This window comes from Phodopus roborovskii, unplaced genomic scaffold (genome assembly GCF_943737965.1).
Source record: "Phodopus roborovskii unplaced genomic scaffold, PHOROB, whole genome shotgun sequence".
Lineage (NCBI taxonomy): Eukaryota > Metazoa > Chordata > Mammalia > Rodentia > Cricetidae > Phodopus > Phodopus roborovskii.
The window spans coordinates 2,016,323-2,023,680 of NW_026126605.1; the positions used below are offsets into that span (position 1 = coordinate 2,016,323).

General features: G+C 35.2%; 1 non-coding gene across 1 annotated transcript; it reads left to right on the forward strand.

The window, feature by feature from the left end:
* Nucleotides 1-5,599: 5,599 nt before the first annotated feature.
* On the forward strand, nucleotides 5,600-5,810 carry LOC127237577 (small nucleolar RNA U3). Its single transcript, XR_007835859.1, has one exon. It is a non-coding gene; the product is annotated as a small nucleolar RNA U3 (small nucleolar RNA).
* Nucleotides 5,811-7,358: the final 1,548 nt, after the last annotated feature.

The following is a 7,358-nucleotide window of genomic DNA, read 5'->3' on the forward strand; positions in this document are numbered from 1 at the left end:
AACTGTTTCAGCATAGTATTCAGTAATATTCAGTAATATTAACAGGGAGTCTTGAATGTGAACATTTCCCCTTTTTTCCTTTTTTTTTTTTTTTTTTTTTTTTTTTGCTTTTGTAGTTTGTCTCCCTGACTCCAGGTGATTGGTGCCCTCACACTGCCCTTCACATGACAAAATAGGCCACTTTGGTACTCTGCTTAGGCTTGCCCCAGGGACAGAATTACTTCTCTTTTCTCTCATTTTGACCCTCATCAAAACTTTCATTACCTAAAGAAAAGCAATTTAATTAAACTAAATCTCACTGGACAGTGAATGATTGATTAACAGACTATTTAACCCTCCCTGGAATACATATTTTTAAAAAGGACACTGTAGTATAAGTGAATTGCAATAGGCAGAATTTCAGTCAATTCAACAAAGCAAAAAGGAAACATATAGGTTTCATTCAGGAAGATGTTTTGATAGAAGGTTCTTCTGAGGGGTTCTTAAATTATCCCTTTTGGCGGCCTCTGCTCCTAACTAGAGTACAGCAGAGCCTGAATGCCCTTTTTCAGCTTTGTAAGTGAGTAGCAAAGTGCTCTCAAAGGGAAGCATTCGACTCTGAAGCAGACTTCAGAAGTCAGGGTATAAGCTGTGGTTTAATACTCCTCTGGGTGAACTAATAAATTCAAATGTCACTTCTACACTTGGTGACAAATTCCCAAGAACCACCCTTACACATCAAATACCACTATGACAAGGCTAAATCCTTTGTCGTGTTGAAGTGACCCTACAGGTAGTCTTTTAAAATTAATTACATGTTTTTAACAATTGGAACATGAGAAAGAAAACCAGAAATGTATGATGTAATTTTATATTGCAAAGATGCATACAAGACATAGACATAAAGGAACCCTGAAAGAGTCACACTAGAAATCACTCTCAGCAATTCCACCTTCTAGATAATACTACTGCTCCCCTCTCCTCTCTCTTTTCTAAAACACCTATTCCCCAAAACTATATCATCTAAACATTTTTATAAGGTTTATAACTAAATGGTTGAAATAACACTGTTGTTAAAATTGATTAGAAGTAGTTACAACTGTGTAAATTTTCCCTGCCTGATCTCATGTATTAGATAAAGAGGTGAGAAGTGGTTTATTATTTGCCTTTATTTTTAATATATTTATTTTGTGTGTATACATGTTTGCCTAAGTGTATGTTCATTCACTGCATGTGTGTAGGAGCCTGAAGAGACCAGAGGAGGGCCCCAGGAACCAGAGTTACAGATGGTTGTAAGTAGCCACATAGGTTCTGTAAGTGAACCCGGGTCATCTATCTACAAGAGCAACAAAGTAGTCTTAAACATTGTTAAGTTACCTTAAGGTGGGCACAATGCTATCTTTACACTGTATTATTCCAAAACAATAAGCTGATCATTTTGTATGATTTTATAATTCATAACAGTTTGAAATAATAAATGGCAAATCTCAATCAGGTTCCTAGGGTGATTAGATTAGAGTGATTATCCCAAAAGTAACCATTCACCTCTATTCCAAAACTCCTTAGGAAAATTTAAGGATAATTTCAAAGAATAATTTATCTGATCTATCTCTTGAGTCAAGCATTAGCATTTGACCCAAAGAATAGAGATCATTAAGAATAAGAAATATATAATGCTGACAAAGATGCCATATATTACTATACTGGAATGTGAATCACATACAATGAAAATCAAGAAATTTTCTGATGATATATTTAACCTCTGGTTCTATCTCAAAATATTTAATATCTTTGTGTTCAAGGGAACTCTAAAAAGCTGTATTTAAGCATGATTAAGTGATAGAGTTGACTTTAAAAGGAAAATAGAAGGTCTAGTTCTTTGTACTTAATATGATCTTATTTATTCTCTTTAGAAGTTGTCTCCCAAAGCAGGATTCATCTCTGCTGACACCAGTCATATTGGCTCAGCACAAACACTGAAGATAATTAATACAAAAAAAGGCCCTCAACTTTTAGAAGTAAAGTTTTAAGAGGCTCAAATAAGTAAATCAACCTGCAAAACTTCGTGGAGGTAGTTATAATTCAGGGTGATGAAGATCAATGCAGCCTTTGACTCTTGTAGACAATTAGAACAATTAGACAATGAGAAGCCTTCACTGTAAGAGTTTTTACTCTGAGCTCATTTTCTTCCTTTCTTGTGAAACACAACTCCAAACCAACTAATTACATCCTCCTATCTTACAACATGAAAACACTTGTGTGTGTGTGTGTGTGTGTGTGTGTGTGTGTGTGTGTGTGTGTGGTGTGTGTGTGTGTTTTCTTTAGATCCTTTCAATAATTGTCTTGATGCTATTACAGAGAAGTGCTGAGTGAATCAAAAGCTTGCACTTCAGTTAGTTTGATTAATCAGTCTTGTTCCAGGGATCCCCTGCAAATTCTCTAGCACACCAGGATTACAGACAACCATGCCCATTTGACTGCTGCTTGAACTCTGGCAATGCAAACAGCTATTCTCATGCTTGCATAGTGAGCACTTTCCCTGTGGAACCATCTCCCCAGCTCTGGATATGCTTTCCAATTGGGGTGGCCCAAGAATTATCCAGTCTAAAATGACAATGATGGGAAGGCTGAATACAGTGCTACTGTGATCCAAGCTCAGAGCTCCTACTAATGCATGAAGCTTCCAGCTACTGTGAGGCAGAAAAAAAACAGACAGCTTGCCTGAACAAATGACCGATTCAGTGATCAACTCAACCCTGGCATTTATTCTCAATCTTGGCACTTGAAGCCCAAGTTCATTCAGTTCTCATTCTAGTTAGAGCCTTTCAGAGCTTTTCTTTGTGCTATTCAGAGAAATACTGAGGAATTCCTCTGCATAAATAAAATTAAGAATAATTTTTAATAAAATTCATTAGACTTATTGGTCTACATTGAAGAAAAGCTCAAAAAAAAGCTAATCAGAATACAACTTTTCAATCACTATCCAATGTCCTTTATGTAAACTACCTAACTTCTGTTCCCCTAAATGAAGCTGATTGATCACTAGTAATTTTCATATTTCTATTGTATTCTAGTTGTCTTTTGAAACTGCAACATTGTTTGTGAAGCGAGGTACTCTTAAATTAAAACCAGGAAGCCTCTATAGTAGAGATAATATAATGTCACAGAGAAATGTCAGAAAATACTTCTCTGTATGCTTCTTGTGAAATATGACATAGCTTAACCAATTTTAGGCTATGCCTGAATGTACAAGCTCCCCAGTCACTGAGGTAGAAAACACACACCAACAAATGGGCAACCTTGTCCATTGTAAGGCTATAAATCACAATCATGAAGATAAGTTAACTGCATTTTCAGGGGTGCAGATTTATCATCAAAGGCCTGATAATCATGCAGCCACTAGAAAAAGCAATGTGTTTGCCATGACTTTAATCAATTCACCAACGCTCCCAACATACAGGTTTTCAATATTACATCACCCTCAAAAACTGATTTTAAAAGCTTGGACCTATGAATATGTGGGGTGTCTGTCTGTCTGATGGTTTTTCTGAACTAGAATTTGATACAAAAGCTGTAATATCTAAAGCCTCAAAAGTAGACGTGTAGGTAGAAAACTGAGGAATACAGGTCTTAGAAATCTTAGAGATTTCCTAGACATGAAAAGTGGCTAGAAATCTGGGTGGATCCCAGTGAAACCCCCATATATTCACCTTTTTATTAATTGCTTTATCTCTTAAATCTTCCTGTTTCTTGCTGGATTCTCCTTGTCAAAGAGGTAATGAAGCAAGAAGGAAAGTTACTGGGTTGAAATGAAGTTAAAGATGCCCCTAAGTTCTGCTTGACCTCACCAAAGGGAAATGTCTCGTTTCCACAAAGCTTTCCAAGAAAGAGAAAGTGACACAAGATGGCAAAAACATCTTGGGCTTCTCAGAGCTGAACCGGGAATACTACAAAACTTTTAAAGAACAAAAAATTAGTAAGGTAATCTAACAATGTCAGGATCTATTTATCAAACTTGTATCTCGGCTATTGAGAATGAAAGTGTAGAGAAACTACCTTTTAAATATTTAAACAGATATTTTCCTTAGAACAAAAGGTCAGCTACATTAGATTAGCTAGATTAGAATTGAAATTTTTCAGTAGCTTAAAAGTTATATAAAATAAAATGCCTGACTTGAAATCCTGATTTTTTTTCTAGAGAGTGGACAAGAGTAACACACAATTGTAAACTCAGCATTGAGGAAATGGGCAGGAGAATCAAAAGTTCAAGTTTAGCCTGAGATACATAGTTCATACCCTTCCTTTAAGAAACAAATCTCAGGCTGGAGAGATGGCTCGGCCATTAAAGGCTGGGCTTACAACCAAAAACATATGAAACAAATCTACCCAAACAAAAAAGAGCCTCTCTGAGTGCAGAGCTTTAGGCTGTCTGTAGAAGTACTCAAAGTCTCCGGTTTTTTCTGTTTTGGTTTTGTGTTTAAGTATAAACTACAGATTTTTAAATCTTTCTTCTCTTTATGATTTGTGTTAATGTGTGCAAGGAATCCAGGATGTATTATGCAAGAAAGCTTATGGCACTGGTTACTAACTCTCTAGTAAAATAGATAATAAGGGTTCCATATCAGAAGACTAATAGAAGAGACATAGCAGGCCAGTACCCCCCCCTGCCACTCCTTGACAGCCAGGGGTGTTGAAGACAGTCAAGAGTGACAAATGTGCAGCTTTGTTAGCTGATATATTATCCACTGAAAAACTCAAGAGTCTAGTGATGATAAAAAGCATTGTATCAGACACAGCAAGTATATTGAGTATCCATTAGCATTCTTATTCTGTAGCTTCCAGAACTATGGGTTAATGTATTATGGAATTTTCTCATATTATGAGCAGAAAACACAAAGCAGTAGCTCACAGTCAAAAGCACTATGCAGAGAAAGGAATATAGCAGCCACTGCCCACAGTGAGTTCCAGATGCAAGATCAGCAATAAACACTGGTGTTGCTCCCACAGACACTAAATTGTTAAAATTTCTTTTCATTCATTACAAATATATATCATTGAACAGTTTTTTAAAACCAAGAAACATGTAAAACAATGAAGATATAAATACAAGATGAAAGAATAACTTCAAATAAATGGAAGGAATAAATTCTAAAATAAATATAATTGGGACGATTACCCTTCATTTGGAAAGACAATGTCCTACCTTGCTTCTGTCTTGCTGTGATAAGCACCATGACCCAAAACATTTTGAAGGGCCATAGTTTAATTTGGTCTACAGGCTATAAGCCACCATTAAAAAAAAGCCAAGGTAGAACTCGAACTAGAAACCAATGGAAAAATGGTGCTTACTGGCTTGTCCCCAAGGCTTCCTCAGTTTTCTTATACACACCCAGGACACCATCTGCCCTTGGGGGTGACACTACCCACAATGGTCTAGGCCATCCCATATCAGTCATTAATCAAAAAACACCCCCACAGACCAATTTGATAAAGGCAATTCCTCAACTGAGGTAGCCAGGCAGTTCTGTGTCAAGTGGACAAAAACTAACCAACACACAAACCAGCCTTCCTATTATCCTACACAAGAAGCTGACTCCACAGAAATATACATTTATGTGTATATCTGATACTTTGAGGGACCATCTCTAGAGCTCACTAGTAGAGAAGCTCCTATGGACATGTAGAGTACCTAAAAGCAGGAGGCTGAGGTGTGGTGTTCTCTCCTGAGCATGAAGCAAGCTCTTCCTGTGGCTATGTAGCAACAGCCTTCTGCCATTAGTGATCAGTCTTCTTTCCCCTTGGGAGAGGTAGAGAGAGACAGAATCATATGAGAGGCATTCTATTTGAGAACAGAAAAAGAAAAAGGATCACATTATTAATCAGAATATTTTTATATTTGGATTAATCCAAGGTTGACCTAAAGCTCAGAAATCATATAAGAAAATATTTAAAATTTTGATATTCTACATTAGAAATTTTACTATAGAAAATATATCAGAAAAAAGTAAATAAATATCAAGAAATGTATTAGTCATAAATAAAACTAAGGGTTAATATCACTACCACATACTTTTGAATCAATTTTTATTAAAAAGGAACAGTCTAGTTTTTTTTTAAAAAAAAAAAAAAACCAAAGCCCACATTTACAGAATAATGCAAATGCCCACCAATGAAAAGATTTTCAGTTTCGCTAATGAACTAAAGGTAATAAAGCAACACAGATTTTAACCTGCTTGTCAAGTATTGGTATGAATAGTGATGTCTCGCTAAGAGGATGTAGTTGGTACATTCAAGACATTGTTAGGGAGTCCAAATTGGTACAACTTTTCTGAAAGAGAATCTGACAAGCTGTGTCACATTCAAAATATGTGCGCTTTCAAACATAGCAACTCCAGCACTAAGGATGTATCTAAACAACTAATTTGGTGACACTCAATGAGTTGTGTGGAGTTAGTTACTCAAAATTATTTAAAATAATGACAGCTTTTAAGCAACTTATGTATTGATCAAATTATACTGTTTTAGTATTATGAAATACTATTCACTTGCTTAGGAAGAATAGTGTTTAGAACACTGTTCTTGATATATTAATGTTGTATTGAAATGGGGTACAAAATATTGTATAGCATAATACAAATTATTGACACAACTTTTCTAATGCTATCTTTAAAAACCAGAAAGATATACCCAAAATCCATTTGAGAGTGCACACTGCTCTTACAAAAGATCTTCATTCCTCTCCCAGGACTCACATTGGGCATATAGCTCAAAACTGCCTGCAATTGCAGCCCCAGGCAACCTAAAATGCCCTGGCCTCCACAGATACCTGCAATCACATGCATACACAGACACACACACACATAACTAAAAATAAAATATATTTATAAAAAGTGAGAAGTTAGAACAATACATTAAAGCCAACTTAACGTGGTTTTTTTTTTGTTTGTTTGTTTTGTTTTGTTTTATAGTTTTTTTTCTTTTGTTTCTATAGTTTTTTGGGGTTTTGTTTGTTTGTTTTGTTTTGTTTTGTTTTTGCCAGTGAACCTTGTTTTATCTTGGTAATAATTACATGAAACAGCCAAAGAGAATGTATTAAAATACAAAATTCCCATCTTTTTAATGAGCTCATAAAATTAAATATAAGTGAACTGTCTGCTTTCATAAAATAATGTTGATTTTATTTCTGATGTTGCAAAAAGATATGCTAATCTTTTAGCATTGTTTTTTCTTATCCAAAATAAATAGTTGTTCTAAAAATTATTATCAAAATACAAAATACATGACCTTGTTTTTATAAATTAGAAATCATGATTGAAGAAATACCGATGGCTCAATGTTAATATCTAACATGTGCTATTAGGTTAACTGTATCTAAAAAA